General features: G+C 40.8%; 1 long non-coding RNA gene across 1 annotated transcript in view; it reads right to left on the bottom strand.

The window, feature by feature from the left end:
* Nucleotides 386–17,145, bottom strand: part of LOC110400009 — a 29,345-nt gene continuing 12,585 nt past the window's right edge. The window contains exons 2-4 of the long non-coding RNA XR_002439525.1: nt 8,394–8,578; nt 2,756–2,868; nt 386–2,144 (exon numbers count right to left, since the gene is read on the bottom strand). This is a non-coding gene — a long non-coding RNA (uncharacterized LOC110400009). The remainder of the gene's footprint in view (nt 2,145–2,755; nt 2,869–8,393; nt 8,579–17,145) is intronic.

Raw genomic sequence — 17,145 nt, 5'->3', positions numbered from 1 at the left:
GAGTCTGGAGGAAACGTACAGAGTGGGTAACTGACTGATTTCAATTGCTCACAAGTTACCCATGAGTAATGAGCCACATTTTATCTATCTCCACTTTCAGGTCTGAATTGAAGATATTCAGGTGCCTTAAGCAAATTCTGCAGTTTGTGGCGATGCAAGTCATCCCATGGTGTATCAGCTTTATTCATGTGATGTATTTGCCCCTGAACTAAAAGGAGAGAACAGCACTTCTGTATATTTTTTGTTTTTGTGGGGTGTGAGTGCACGTAATCACAGACTTGCTGGCTACTATAGACATCCAGGTTTAGAAAAAAATTTCCTCGAAAGGCAGCATCTCCTGGCTAGTTCTCCAAAAGACCACAAAGCTGATAGACCACAGAGCAGTTTAATTCATACAAAGCTGCAGGTGTTTCCAAGGTGCAGTAAGTGATGCAAGGATATCCCAACTAGCTAAACACAAAGTCATTTACAGAGTTTCATGGCTACACTGGGTTTTCTGGCAAAGTACAAAACACAGTGCGTCACCCCTACAGTTCTACTTAGAATTTCACCCCCCCTCTGATCCACTCTGTTCAAGTTTTCTATCAAATGAACTTGTTGCAGAGAGAGCTCCAGAGGCCAGCGAGCTGGACTGCAGCCAGAGCTATTTGCAAAAAACTTCAGCCCTTTGCCAAAGATGCCTGAAACTGCCCATACTCAGCCAAGAGTCAGCAGCAGAACAGCCCTCCGTGATAAATCATGGCAGGTACACAGTAGGAGGCAGACAGGAAAGTGCTTAAACTAAATCTTTGGTCACATAGAGGACTATAACTCAAAAATTACTGCACAGTCTCGGACACAGAAATAAACTGCAGGCCAAGACAGACCTCAGAAAAGCAGGAAATGTTCCTGTGGCTGAGACTTCCACGCAGAAATGGAGTAGATCACACGGTGTTGCTGCTTGTCCTTTCTCTTACCCCAGTTCACCTGAGGAATCAGATGGGTATAGGTCCAGCCCACAATCTCTCTACGTATTCCATGAGATGCAACTCTGTGCAAGGTATATATGGAAAGTATAGAACTTTTCTGAGGATTGTTTCTAATGGAAAAAATTGTTGCTCTTCATACAATGTTCTCTCAAGCTGAATGGCTAAACATCTCGAAATTGTTCTCTCCCTTGTTCTGCCCACCATACCTGTTATATTTACATATAATGTACTGAAATTACTTGTACAATTTGGACATCTGGTAAAGGAAGTATTTTCATATAAAGATCCTGTTTTTCTTTATGTTAGAACAGTGGTAAAGTCCATGTCAGCACAAAAGGGCCATGTTCACTCAACTCATGTAACAAGCTAGACTTCAGCAGTATTCAATTTTTAAACAAGTTCTCAGATGATCTCTCAGTTAACCTGTCATCGCAATGTTAGATGTCTCCCTGTTCAAGCCAGCAGAAGGAATTACAACATGCTGTCTCACTGGTGACCACTTCTGCAGAAAACCCACAGGGATTGCTTGGGAGAGAACAAAAATCCACAGCCATCTGCCCATTAGACAGCGCATGCAATGAAAAACCAAGAACATGCCAATGTCTGTGATGGCGTTTTACACAGATAAGACCATCAGTCCCTGCCAGCCCTTTTCTACAAAGCCATGCCCTGTGTCTGGAAGGCATTAAGTGGTATCATGCACCCTGCTCTCTCTAAGCCCCTGGGGTGCTTTGGTGCTCCACTGCTGAGAGGCAAATCTCACTGCCCAGTTCTGTGACCCTCTGCCAGGCTCTGCTCCTTCAGGATGCAAAATCACACTTTGAATAACTCAGTATTTCTGTCTTCTCAGCACAGTATTAAATATTATTTGTAGTTAATAAGCAAATATTAAAATATATTAAAAATCCTCTTAAACAACAGATAACTATGACCAAGCAAAGAGAGAAGCAGATCAAAACACAATCCTGATTACTTGCAACACTCTGCTCAACTGAAAAAAATGCCAGAAGGTGTAACCAAGGGTTAACCCCATAGCACTTTCTGGGGATTCAGGCTGAGGGAGGGGGAGCTGTGACCCTACCCTTGCCCCCTCTTTGCCATAATCAAGGCCGTCTTGGACAACAGTCACAAATTCAAGTGATCTGGAAGAGAATCAGCTGTCTTCACAGAAGCATCCTGCATAGAAAAGAAATGCCAAGTATTGGAAGAAAATACAGGTCACCACTATGAGAACAGAACACTATGCAGAGTCAGAGTCACAATATCAAATTTTCCCACAAAAAGCCATAGCAATAAATGACTTTGGTACAAGAACCTACAATAACTACTTGCTGACTCTCGTTGCAGAAGTCGCCATGTTGCACTCCCTAACTACCCTGGGACTGAAAACCCAGCAACACAAGAATAGGTAAATTATAGGATTAGTACTGCCAATCAAAATGCTGCTTTTCTACTCACTCCTTGTTTTTATTTCTGATTCCATCCTAGCTCACAAGTACATTGAGGAACTCTTTTAATACTGCTGATGGTGAGAGAAAACTCGAGAAAACCCCTGGTTAAACTCTTCAATGAGCACCCTCTGAAGATTTAAAGGCTGTATTTATGCAATCCTTCTGACGTCAATAAATCTCAATAAGAGGTCGGTCTCCAGAGGGAAAATCCTAGTCCCTTTTCCATGCCCATCCATCTGCATAATATGTCTGCCTGATCAGTGCTGCTCTGTCCTCAGCCTGGGAGCAGATCTCAAGCAGCAGTGTCACTCCAAAGTATCCCAGCTGCTCTCTTACCACATTCAGCCACGCAGTCTCATCTTTTTCTGCTCTCCCCGTAGGTACAAAGACATCACCATGAAAAATGCTGCTGCTGTCAACGCTATGGATGCCCAGGTCTCTGGAGAGCTCTGCAAAACATCTATTGCTGTTAGTAGATGTCCCACAAAAATACACACTTCAGGTAAAAAATGCCTTCACTATTCCAATCCATCTCAAAAAGAAAGTAATTTCTCTTTCTTGCTCAGTCACTGTTGCTCTCTGCCACACAAACAAGTGCTGAGGGTGAAAAGACAATAAAGATGCCTCTTTAGAGAATCACAACAAATTCCTCTCTCACTATTAAGACTTCAAAAAGAAAAAAAAATCTGCACATGGAATAATAAACAAAAAAAATGGTAAACAAAACATAGTAACATTTTTTCTAAGTTTTCTCCAACTGTTTCAGATGAAAATAGAATTTAAATATTGTATTGTCTTTAAGACATAGGGATCGTCATAATTTTAAGATAAATCTGACTTTCTGAGCAAGGAAGCAGCCCTCAACATTTGACAGGAATGATTTTCATTTAACAGACAACTGACTCTGCAAGTAAAATTTTAACGTAGCTGGGTTTTAGGGCTGAGGATCTGAATACAGGAACTAAAATTGCTTTTTTATTTGTAAATACAGTTCTCTAACAGCATGCTGAAGGCAGCTCCATAGCTGCTTAGTACCTCTCAACACTGCACTTTTAGGACATGACTGTCTTTCCTAAATTATCTGGTGCAGCTCTGAACTCAGGGCAAAGGACAATGTAATAAAATCTCCAGTCAAGAATGCAGGTTCTGTTCCTTGGCTTTGCTATTTTCTCACTGCAGCAGCTTTCATTTCCTGCACCCCATGGCATTGTTTTTTTGCATATCTACCCACCCTCAATGAGTTCTGGGGATGCAGCGTGACACGTAGGCATTCTCCTGCAGCTCTGATTTGCTCCTCTTGGGGCAGAAAGCCAACAGCAGCCTGGAGCTGGGTACAGGTGCTACAGGACTCCGCTAATTGCCATCACAACATGGAGGAGCCTTCAGCAGCAGTTTACAGCATCACCATCACTTTTTCCAAGAAACTACCAGAATAATGTCAAATTTTGCTGAAAGTTTATAATTCTGCAGTCATGTTGCACAAAATTATTTTTAGTCTTAAAACCATAGGTTATTCACTGTACAATGAGATTCCTTATCTTGTAATTAAATATAAATCACTGTCTCATATAATTTATACTAAGAAAAATTGTGTTCTGGAAAGCATTATCCCCAAAGCTTAAAAAAGAATACAAACTAGATTGCAAGTTTTGTGTTAGAAGTGAGACTGGTATGGAAGGTTGAGGGGGGGGGGGGGGGGAGTGTTGCAGTCTTTTCAAATTCATTTAGCATGATACACTTTATTATGAGAGAGATCAAGTTTAAGCTATTTTGGTAGGCTGCTGTCTGATTTGAAGGGATGATCATTTATCACAGAATTTAAGTCTTATTCATGTACACAACTGAATGAACACTCAGAAGACCTACTAATGTAATTATATGAGCTGAATACAGGAACATTCATTTCAAGTACAGACATTGATCACCGAGTTAGTTGCATTCTCTTTTCTAGCTGCAGAATGGCTGCTCTCTCATACGTCCATATAGAGTTCAAATCAGTTTCTCTTAACTTTCTTTTGCTGCTGTAACATCTGAGCATTTCAAAGCATTCAGTGCACCTGTCTTCCCACCTAGCCTAAAACCTAAGGAAAATGTCATTGTCTAAGATAGACAAAAAAAATGGAACTCCCTTGTCATGGGAAAGCAACAGAGAGGTTTTTGAAGCACATCCAACTCCAAATCAATGCAGAGACTAAAGGGCTTTTTTTTTTTTTTTTCCTATTTCTTGTTTTTGGAAGAAAAGGATCTCCAAAATATCAATTTCAGGAGAATCAATACAGTCTTTCTAGCTCACTAGTCTTCTGAAAGCAAACCCAGAAGATTTTCTGGGTGGGCAGTAACACAGATAAACACTCGACTGAAAATATGATGTCTAGATCCGCTGAATAATTCAAGTGCTTTGTCACAAAGAAAAACAAAAGCATTCTCTTTTCTGCAAGAAGAAAAACAAACCTTTTTCTTTTCTTTATGAAACAAAACAAAACAAAACTCCAAACAAGCACCCTATGGTGACCCTGCCCTGTCCTCTTCCTGCTGGGGCAGAAAGAGGAGAAGGAGGCAGATGTACAGACAGACTCCATAGGTTTACATCACCTCATTTTGAGCCTCTGGGAGCAAGCCTCACAGTCCAAGTGCTAACTTTTAGGCTTCTTATGATCAAATTGTTAGTCAGCACATCAGCTGCAATTCAGAACTACACCAGGCAAAAGGAAACGTGGAGGAATGACATGTCATAAAGTCCCAGCCCTTTCTTCTTGGGTTTAGCCCTGAACACCAGCTCTGATGCTATTATAAAACTGTTCCAACACTGAAAGTCACTCCTGGGTTTCTGCGCTGTGGCCATATACTTGACAACTGACAAGAAAATCGCAGCCTTCCTTTTGCACAGTGAGGTGGACTTCCGAATGCACTTTGCACAGTGATTTTCGTGCAAAACATAGAGCTGTTCCCTGGGAATTAGGACCTTGATTTTCACTGGCACATCCACACCAGCAAGCCATGAAAGCAGATTTATTCTCGTTTGGCCTCTATCTGACCCTGCAGCTCCCACTGCGGATGCCCTGTACACAGAGCAGGGCAGCACATGTTCCTCCAGTGGCAGCAGAACAGTACAAGCAGAAGTGGTGCAGGAACTCCCTGTTGTACAACTTCCAGCACTGCATAAGGTCAGACACAAAACACAACCACCCAATCTCTGGGCTGTGCCCTGCAGCTGGAGATTCCCCAAGTCCTTTCTTTTCTTCTCTGGCAGTGATATCCCAAGGAGCTTGATATCTCCTGGATTCGATTCCCAGACTTCAGGGATTTTTGTTAATTCAAACACTACGCAGAGTTTATGTCAGAAAATATTACAGCTTCACTTAATGTGTTTGCCTGTTTTGTAGCTGCATGTTTTTAACTTTTTTGCCTCCAAAAGGACTCCACGGTGGCAAATCCAATCACGTTTCAGTACTGCAATCAGGCTTTATTGCTGCTGTGATTCCATTTTGTTCCCAGGTGCAAACCAATTACTGCATCTTCTTTCTAACACTGCATTGCAAGATATTCTTTTAATCATTAAGAGCAGAGTGATTTGGTTTCTTCCTTTGATAATACCATATGAATGGGAGAACACTGGGAGCTCATGCTCTTCCATTAAACTTCTTAAACATCACAGGGATCTGGTTAATTCACTTCCTCATTGCCTGGAAAAGCACTAAATTTCACCTTCATTTTAACCTCTTATGATGTAGCTTAGTGATATATTAAAACTGCTGCTACCAAGCGGACAGCTAGGAGTGTCAAATTGGCTTCCCCTCTGTGTATCTGCTGCCCTCCAGGAAACCTACAGGCTAATTTGATAAATATATTCATGTTTTCAGTCTAGTTCCCAATGCAAGGATATCACTTTGCTCTCTCAGATGAAAACAGAGAAAGGTGAAAGAGTTCACAGCTTTTCTCTCTGCTATATTTTATTCCCTGTTTTCAGACTTAGACATAATTAACTCATCTTGATTTTACGATAGAGCTCAGATCCAGCACAGACCTAGAATCTGCCCCCACACATCCCCTCTGCTAAAGGAAGACTGCAAGAAAACACGCACTCCACGCACTCAAGGCCCAAACTTTCTGCAACTGAAGTAAAAAGACCCAGCATACACTCACCCTGTAAAGGTGCAGGAGGTGACAGTGACAGGCACTGGCTCTCAGCACCCTTCCATGCTTGCCCATGAACATAAAAGAGACACGTGTTTCTAAAGGAGCCTACGAGCAGCCCCAGGTGCAAGCCATCAATTACCGCCTGCTCGAGCTCTGCCCAACATTTGCAGAGAAAAGTAAAGAGCCTCATGCCATCAGGGCAAGCTTTACTCATTCTTTTCTCTTTTGCTTTCATATCCATGATAAAAGGAGTTTGTGTGAAGCTACCTAAGCTGTAGTTCAGGCTTAGATATTTTCAGTATGTACCTTCCAATTTGTTTGCCTGAAAACAAAAGCCCATAAATCCAGACAGGATCTTAATAGGGGCTGGGAGAAGAAAGTACCATGCACTCTGAGAGAAAGCCAGGTTTGAGAATGGAACTGGATGGGCTTTATGGTTCCTTCCAACCCAAACTCTTCTTTGAGTCTAAGAACTATTCTGCAGAGAAAGGATATTCAGATTTTTCAAGTGGCTATTTCCTATTTCATCTGCCACTTAAATGCTAACCCATCCATAAACATTATTTCCTTCCTTCAAATTAACAGTTGTGAGCATCAAAGAAAGTTCAAAGATTTCAATGCCGCTGTTAGTGGTGATGGACTATAACAAAATAAATTTTTTTTCTGTAACTGTGGGTAGTGCCCAGAGACTCCAGTGAAGACCCAGCCCCTAATTATGCAAAGTTTTGTAGAGACGTGGAAAATGCCTTGTTCCTCACAGACGTGTAGTCTAGTAATTTGCTCTTTTTATTCCCACATTTATACTCATAGCTATACTGATGCTGTCTGCAATGATAAAGTTTTATCTTTTCCTGCAGTAAGAAGTTGAAGTCGGTAGAAAAAATTTCTGTTAGAAGTTATTAGTAATGCATTTTATGGTTACTGACAAAAACTACACACTTTCTGCATTTCTGAGGCTAGAAGTAGTTATAGGAATGCCTAGTAAAGGTATAAGAAAGATCAAACAGAGCTGTTCTCTTACTTCTAGCCGACGTTACTTGAAGCTATTGCATCAAAAGTTGTTTATAACCAAGGCATCTACTGCTCACAGTCTCATTTTCCAGAAGTTTATAAAATGACTAAGAATGTATTTCATCATTAAACTTGCAGCACAAATCCATATCCCACAGCAAAATTCAATCTGGCTTAAATAAATTTATTTCTCCATACCTTACATTTTTGCTGTCTGAAGTGCTCGTTTTTTGCCTCACTTGCTAATCAATGCCATCAGCTGAAGCTTTCATATGTCACACAGTATTTAGTATTAATAAGGATTACAACTTTCAACTACTTTGAGCAGAAATAAAAACAGCCAAGATTCAAACTGCAGGAATGAGGAGTACAGGGTGCGATACCTAGTCCGTGGAACAGGCTGACATAATCAGGAGCAGGTATATGACGGCTAAGCTCTGCACTCCATCAGGAGGTAAGTCTCAAAGAATTAGGTCCAGACCTGCTCATCTTCCATGGGGCTGCTCGGGCTGCTCAGCCCAACTGGGTCCTCACTCCAGATTCTCAGGGCAGAAGCAGCCAGCAGAGATAAAATAATGCTAGTGTTGGTAATAACCATGAAAGATAGTGTGATTAAGACATAACTCGTGTATAGCCTTTTATCCTGCTTTTAGAAGTACCTTCTCCTCCTAGCCCACCTGAACCAACAATTTCCACTGTATTTGATCTAGTCACTTGGTGGCAGCTACTTGCTGGAGCCTAAATGCACTCTGCATCCATCTCACATAGCTACAAGCCCCCTCCCCAGTGCAGATGTGAGCCAGACTCCTGGATGCAGCACACTTACCTGCAGTAGGAATGAGCTGGACATGTCCATGGGGATGGTATGAGGAGGTGGCATCCTGATTAGTAACACATTGACTTCAGTGGCAGCAGAAGCTCAAAAAGCATTCTACTTCTATCAAGGGCTTTTCTGCTCCCTTTAAGTGGATCACAAAGACAGCATGCTATGAAATCATGATTTTTTCCTCTCTAAAAAAAAAAAACATATTAGAACTATGGTCGCACTTTCAAGCTTTTTCTGGTGAACCATGGAAAACAACTGCATAGCTTTAACATACTGGCTCAGACTTTGACATCAAATACTAGTATCAGCAATGCTTTTTCCAGGCAAACAGTGCATGAGTACTGCTGCACTCACAAATGCAAATTTACATTTCACTGCTGGGCTTGCTTCTGCTTGCAAAACATATACCTTTTGTATTTAAACTTCTATGATACACAGAACAATTCTGGAGCAAAAATAATACAGATGGGGAAAAATCAGTCTATTAAGAATGAGAATAACCAAGAAGTAACAATTCAAGCCCTACAGCATGTGACAGGCCGTGGCAACACTGAAGGTTTTTTCTTTGTAAGAAATAAGTACTTTCTACTTCTGCAGCTCTGCAAAGACAGGACAACACTAGGAATAAACATCTTCTTCCAGCTTCTACTTTGGATCAGGATCCTCTCTGTAGGAGTTCAAAACAAGCACCTGGAACTGATCCCAAAGTATGTTTGAAAATTGATGGCAGCTTTTACACCAGTTCTGGTGCGTGCCGGATCAGCTCACTGGCTTCCAAACTACAGCTATAAAGATGAAGAACACCCAAACACTAAGTCATAGTTTTATTGATTCATACACCGATTTCACTGTGCACTCCAAAAACATTTATAGTGGCTTTTACTGCTTTATCTGGATTTTCCCACATCTTGACATACTTAATTTTCTGCCTGAAATGTGCAGCATCAATGACTGAATCAACAGCTGCACTTCACCGATAAAGGATCAATTAACAAATCACAAGGGTTGTTGCTGTTTAGTTTTCACTAACTAAACTTCTGTGACCAGGAAAGAATTCTGGCCCTATTAACTCCAGCTAGCCATGGTAATACTTTGCACACTACAGTTTATGGAGTTTATTGTTACCTCTTTATTTCAGATGCAGTATTTGGAAAAAAAAAAAGAAGAAGAAAAGGTAAGACAAAAGTTATTGTTTGCCGCTGATCTTTTTTTTCAGTATGGTCTGATAAATACAAATTGTTCCACCTAGGTGAAAGATCACTGAAATTCATCAGAAAACATGTTTGCAATGTGAGTAACTGCACACTGGAGAGTTGGCTTTTCCTTCCGAGACAAGACAAATGCCAGGAGTACATATCGAACATTAACCCATACCTTTAAATTCCTGGTAGAGAAGCATGCAAATTCTGATGCTACCGTACCTTGGAAGAGCAATACAAAGCCAGTTGTCTCAATTCACAGCTTATCTTAGCACCATCATAGGTCATTAAAAAATTGAAGTTGTGGATAAACACTATTCTCTGAGATAATGAAATGGCCTTAGGATCATTTGCATTGTAGCATCTGGTGGGAGCATTCAGGGAGCTGTTGTGTATCTGAAGATGGCCGCAACAGCCCAAATCTCTACAGCTCAGAAAGGACAAATCTACAAGCCCAGTGTAGCCGGATAATTTCTCAAGCCTGCTGTCTTTGGGAAAGAGTGACATGGTGATGTGCTTTTGAAAACATGCAGTTTACTTCTACATACATGCAGCTTTACACTTTTACATTTCATCTCACTCTGTCCTCAGAAGGGAGAGAAATACAGCTACACTGTGTTCTGCAGGAGAAGGACTTACACATATTGGATTAGGAATTGAGATCTCAGGAATCGTCTCAGGACAGACCTTACTCATTTCCCTGTCAACTACGTTAGACACTTCTCAGCTTACCATTCACCTGTATACTTATACATAGACTGATCACCATCTCATAGGACTTCCCACTATATCAGACAAAAAAAAATCTCTCCTTCCTTTCTGAAGGCTTTTCTGAAGTCATTGAAGCTGGAGGTTCCACTGCTGGTTTCAAGGTGAATTCACTGACCCATTAAATCACACCAGAGACAGAGGTGCTTTGATAAAGCAAGTCAGTATAATACTGCAAGCCTGTGCATATATTTGCACACAATTTTCCAGGCCAGCATATGGATATTTACTTAGAGGTGTCATTAGGAAGGCATTTTAGTGATGCTTTTAATTCCAATCCAACATCAGCAGAGAATCTTAAACTCTGTATTCTTATCAGCTAGGGCCAATTTAGAGCATTGCATCCTGGGACATACACAAAACTTTGATTTTGCTTTATATTACTTCTCTCTTTCATCTCCATACAAAGCTGCAGCCTACAGATGTTTCAACACAACATTTATTGGCTATATACTGCTCTTCATAATGAACTGAAGCCTTGCTAATAATGTACCAACTCATTACCACCAGAAATCACTTGCCACTTTGAAGACTTCTACCAGCAGGAAAAAAAATGAGTGAGACAGAATTTGTCAACCTGAAGCAATGAGATACAAACAAAACCATAACTAGTTGCATTTCTTCCTCTGTCTCTTAAGAATGGACCCTCAGATTTATTTCAGCATGGATTATGGCCATTCCATACGATGCTTAGTCATGACATATCCTATTGCTCTTTCCCCAGAGATATTCTTCTACTTTGGTGACAGAAATTCAGTTGAATAAAAACAGCTGGAGTGTTAATATATCTGATTTCTTTCCAGATTATCCTGATTTTCAACAGAAATATCTGTAAATAATGCACCGTAACTCCTTTTCACAGCTTCTCTGGCAAAGGTAAAGACTGGGAAAGAAGAGGAGAAGTAGTGAAGCATTTTATGATCAGTTCTTGTTAGAAAAAAAACCCTCCTCAAAAGATAAATGCCAGTTTTGGCAAGGATAGAGTTTATCTTGTTTATCTGACAACTGCCAGCAAAGGGGTGCTGTACCAGCCTGGAGGCTGTTGTCTTCTCCAGGTCTCTCAGTTTCTTCTGAGAGATTTTGAACTCTCTTCAGTGTTTAGGAGACAAAGCATTTTGTGAACTAGAGGGACACTGTCCCAACCCTGACACAGAACTTACAGGAATGTAACAGTGAACTCTTAAGCACCTCTTCCAAAAACAAACAAACAAAGTCCAGGTACTGCAGAAAAGGCAACACTCTGGCTCTGGTGAAAATGCAGAAAGTTTCCAGAGGCACGTGACCAAGGCAATCTGTGCAGCCTCAAGAAGCATGTCCTCAGAAATGCAACTACCCACCTAAGTTACCAGGCAAGAATTGCAAAAGCAAGGTCTCTCTCAAAAGCAAGCTTTTTGCTACCGCTCGGAAACAGCAATTGCAGCAGTTGTGGCAGCTCCTCACTGTGCATAAGTGCACCAGGGAGGATAAGGGAGCTGCCACAATGGCACGTATGTGCCTCCATATGCCACAGGCATGTCCAAATCTGGACAGCACGAAGCAGCGTCAAACATGATATCAGCGTCAGGCATGATATCAGCCAACAACCAAAGCACCATTTCTGGAAGGGCGCCCAGAGGAAAGGTGCATGTCCAGTAATTTAATGCACAAAGAGTTCAACAGATTTTTCATTCCATTCTCAAAATACAAATCTGGCTTTGGCACAGCCCCTTGCATGAAGGTCTGTTTTCCCGAGCAGCTATGTTCTTTCAACTAGTAAAAATGCTCTTTAATGCTTAACAAATTACCTCTGGCATGTACATCAGCAAACCAGAGGCCAAGAACTAATTGGATGGGGAAGTCAAAAAACACACTTCCCAAAAACTTCTGCTTCTGGTGCACTGAAGTCATTCTGAATGGCAGTTGTGTTAACTGTCTCACAAAGGACATCACAAAGCTTTTAAAAGTCAGAAATTTCTGCCACAGCTAACCGAGATGCAAAGAGAAGTGATAAAAAGTAATGGTGCTTCAGGAGAAAATGATAGTAGCATAATGTCAAATAGGATATTTGCTTAAAAAAAAAAAAGAAAAAAGAAAAAGAAAGACCTGCCCCATACAACACTTTTTTTTACTTTCCATACTGCCTTAACACCCAGAAGTACAGAGCCTAATTAAAACTGTCACCTATGCATCCAGGCCAGAAAGCTCTCTCCCATGCTCCTTCCAATTACTTAAGGAAAACACTAAGTTGGAAAATACCATGACTGATTTTCCTGGTGCTGCTTTTGATTTTCTATCTCTGCACTGACTTCTTGTGTTCTGTATATGTACAGAGTCCTCCTGGCTGCACAGCAAAGTGCAAACTAGTGAATGTTTCCTAGCAACATTAGCCCTCTTCCGTAATTCCCAGGGGAAGGAATTGGTGATTGTTCTTTTTCTTCCTTATTATCACTTATGTTATAGGGATGAAGACAAGGAAGACAGCAGCAGTGTACCCTAGAATGAAAGACAAAATGAAAGTTGAGCAATCCTTGCAGTCACTTTAAGAGATGATGTCTAATTAAATCTTTCCTCTTGGTGCTTACATTTCATTTCTTTCCTACAGTAGCATCCATCCCTTGCAGGAATGCAGCAGCTGTGTAAAAGGACAGCACACATGCTGACAGCCTTGATAATGACTGCTCACAGTGACCTCCAGACTAAAACTGGCTCCTCATTGGTACAGAAGAACATCCTCCAGCAGAAGGACAGCAAATGTTTCTGGGCTGGCTGGAGGCAAGGGCAAAAGATGGGACTGGGTGTCAGGAACAGAAGAAAGGCTTCTGACTTCTAGTTGGTTTTGTGGACCCTCATTCAGAGCGAACCCCTCCAGGAAAGGGCCGTGGGTAGTGTAAAGCCCTTTGAGCTGGTGAAGTGCACTGCATTAGAGGGCAACCAGCGGCAACAAAAGTTACACCTGAAAGCTGGACACTCTTAAATGGCATCTGACTCCCAGACACTGAAAGGTGGCTGAGGAACAGATGGCTAAAGGACACTTCACACTTCTTGTGCTTTTACTAGGACATTCTTTGTTCTTTCTCTCATTTCCAGACTTTCTGCATCCTTTACCCTACTTGCTAATAAAGCAGCAGGGAGGCTAATACAAGTCAGTCTTTTGCTGTCTACAAGAGCGTGCAAAGAGGGAAAGTGTAGGAAAACACTTGGACACAGGGTCACCCCGACAGTCGGCAAAAGGAAAAGACAAGCCCCCGCCTGCCCGCGTGGGAAGCAGCAACTCAGTGTGAGTTCAAATAGCTTCATTTTATTAGGGCAGCAGCCCTCTCTTATATAGCACACTTGTTTACAAGACAGGTGCCCCACACATATCAAAACAAGATAGGTGTCCCACAAACATCAAAAGTGTCTCACAAGAAAGTGTCTCAAAATGATATCATTTCTCAGGCTATTTTGGAGCACAGCACCTGCTGTTAATTAAAGCACTACAAGCAGTAAATTCCACACATACACAGCTTACTTCTTATCTAAGGTCATACCGTAAATCTTTGAGAAAAGTCAGCTACGCGCTACCAGGCATGTAATGTTTCCCAACAGGAAAGCAGGACAAGAGAAAAATAAAATAATAGAATTACATCTACACAGCTACCCCAGACCTGAAATTAGGGGTCCAGGTTCTACATAACTTTGTGCAGAGCTTTGCCTTTCTAGGCGGTAACACCAGAGACACAAATGAAACAACCTTGTAAATACACCTTAAACTCCCTTTTCTCCTCCTTGCATTACTTGATCCATAACTTAACTAAATTAATTTTAATACTGCTCCCATTGGGCTGCTGTCCTCATGCTGCAAGCAGTGATGCCTTGTAGTCATGGTGGGACCTAACTGATGATACAGAAGAAGGGGCTCAGAAAGGTATATTTCATAAACCACCCACCAACTGGTGGTGTCTCATTGGGCAATACAAAAGTCTCAGAATAGCAGCTCCTTCCCCCACACTTAAAAAATATTTGATACTAATACCAGGACTGATAAAAGGAGGGCTTGATAATCAGGTCTGCCATATAGGTTTCCTTTGAAATGAGGTAGGGGAGGGAATAGTCACTTTCAAGTGATGAGTTCCATGGGACAAAGTGGGGATGAACTCTCAGGGGTGCTGAGACACCACAGAGGTTCCATTCATAAGCACACAGATACACACCAGAGAAACATGAGAAGAGCAGCAGGTGGCTTGCTGTTGTGAACAAACTGAAGTAAGATATATCAGCCCAGCCTCAAGAGCTCCACAAATATTCACTGACATTTACAGAAAGACGTGGTTGTTTCTACAATTTCTGCCATGGTTCTACCTTTTCTCTTTGAAAATTTGTTTTGATATCAGAAACTGAGCTCTTTCAGCGTCGGTGGTGGAAAAAAAAAAGGTGGTAAAGCAAAAAATCCCAGTGGCAGCACAGTCTTCAGCTTTCCCAGTGAGCTCCAGCACACATGTGGCATGACTTTAGTGCTCCTAGTTGCATCCAGACATGGCTGGCAGCAGACCTCCAATATACACTTTCAGTCTTCCATTGTGAAAAGGAATAATAATTTTGTTCTCCTTATTTCATAGATTTCATTTCTATAAACCTTCTACACAAAGAAAAAGAACCTGCAATGATCTCTAATATTCAAGTACCTTTTCAGAAGTGAGATGTTCACATACAAGAGAAGATATACTGCCAAGTACAGTATTTTGCTATAAATTAGAAAAGGTTACGCCAGTGAGAGACTTCCGCTGTTGTCATTGTCTGTCCAAGCTACCGCCAAACTCCTCTTAAAATTGAGTAGTTCAAAAATGTTAGCTAGTATTCAACAGAACAAGATGAATTCCGCAGTTCTATCTGCACATTTGATGCACTACTGCTCTGGAAACAATCTTTTCTGAATATGGAGTCTACTCATTGCCAGAGCTGAGACTACCCAGACTGTCCCATAATTCAGTTTATCATTTCTGAGGGTGCAAGTAACAAGACATTTCACTGGCATGCTCTTCTGGACATAAGCAATTTGTTCATATTTTCACAAGAAACATTTTCTTGCTAAAATATTTGCTTTTCGGTGGTTGCACTCACAAAGAAGTTCTCTGGTGGTGGGTTTAATTAAAAAAAAAAAAAAAAACACCCAAAGGAAATTTTGTGGCAGAGCCTTTCAAAAGCCAGTTTCCTCTGATGACGCCACAGTGACTTGTGCCTGAAAATAATTGCTGGGTTTGGTAGCTGCCTCCCCTACTCTCACATCTGCCCACATCACCTCCTGACCTTCACTCTCATGGACAATTTTTCCCCTCTTCCTTTCTCAGCAGCCCACTCTATCCTCTCTCAGTACATCATTACCTACACCGCAATGCTGTCAGTCAAGTTGATGTCATTTTATGGCATTGTTGTAGTTGTGAGCAGGAAATGGAAGCAACTTCTCATGCCCTTTACACCAATGTCTTCCTCTCAGACAGCATTATTGATGAGCATAGCTGGCATGCCTGCATCTCTGGGATGCAGTTGGAATGTTCTTCATTTTCTTTTTGCATTTTCTCGCTACAGTCACTTTTACTGGGCCTACTGATGGTACATTTACATTTAGAACACAATTCCATTCTGCATGCAAAAAAAATATAATAAAGCATGCAACTTAACGCTCACTGTGAATTTAAAGTGGCTGCTTGTGTCAACCACAAACCAAAGTATTTAAATTAAATGCAGTATTTCATTACATAATGCTATCCTTATGCTAATGGAGAGAGATTATGTCTTATATAAGAGAAAGTGAACGCAATTCATTTCAGGAAGCATCTCAGTGCAGACTACTTGAAACGATATGTTCTGTCAAATATGCATTCTATCAAATAAAAGCTCCTAAGATACTGAACATACTCATGGCACTTACTGAAAATAATACATCTTTTGAATCTTACTGATTCAAAACAACTTATCATAATTTCAGCTTGCTATTCAAATAAAATGCTTGGAAATAATAAAGTTCCCTCGTGCTATTTTAATTATCCAATTTCTAATTCTGTGCTCAAATGAGGGACTCTAAAACGATAAAATGTCTTCAAAATTGATATAAAACATCATTAGGGTCAATCTATAGGGGCAATAAAAATAGGTAAAACAAATTTATATTATTTTAAAACTTACGATGTTAGCAAAATACTGCGAGCATGCTGACATAGAAGTCAACACTGATCAAAAACGCAATAAAAGGCATACTGAGCTGGGTTGCCCTATAGCTACTTCCGATCATATATCATATGTGGATTCAAGGGCAAAAATATACTCTTAACATTATAAAAAGCTTATTATTTTTACTACTGCAGATTTACTGAGGAAGAAGATAGGTGAGCAGCAAGTGAATTGCAGCCCTTCTCTAAAGCATCCCTCTACACTGTTCCCTCCCTCTTCTTTGGTCTGTCAGTCAGCTGAAACAAAGTGAAACGTTCCCTGGGCACTTCCACAAGCTCTATTCCAGATTTAGACTTCGGCATTGAGCTCTGAGTTGTTAAAAGAGAGAGTGCATGACGGCACCTATTTTCATATCCTTAGCATCAACCAAACAAGAGCGTAATTTACCTTGATGCTGAAAACCCACTGAAGCTTTACTCTACCCAGTCAGTCAACAATCACTGGATTTTTTGTGGCATTTCTTCCATCAGACAGGATAATAAATAACAGCCTCACTTTTAAGCAGAAATTCACCTTAGTTTATTTATTTAAGAACACAAACATCAATAAAATTGATTGATATTTGTATTTGAGCTTTTTTTTTTTAAAAGTAAGCTTTT

Source organism: Numida meleagris, chromosome 5 (genome assembly GCF_002078875.1).
Source record: "Numida meleagris isolate 19003 breed g44 Domestic line chromosome 5, NumMel1.0, whole genome shotgun sequence".
Taxonomy (NCBI): Eukaryota; Metazoa; Chordata; class Aves; order Galliformes; family Numididae; genus Numida; species Numida meleagris.
The sequence above is the reverse complement of the archived record's forward strand: the minus strand, read 5'-3'. Positions and strand labels throughout refer to the sequence as shown.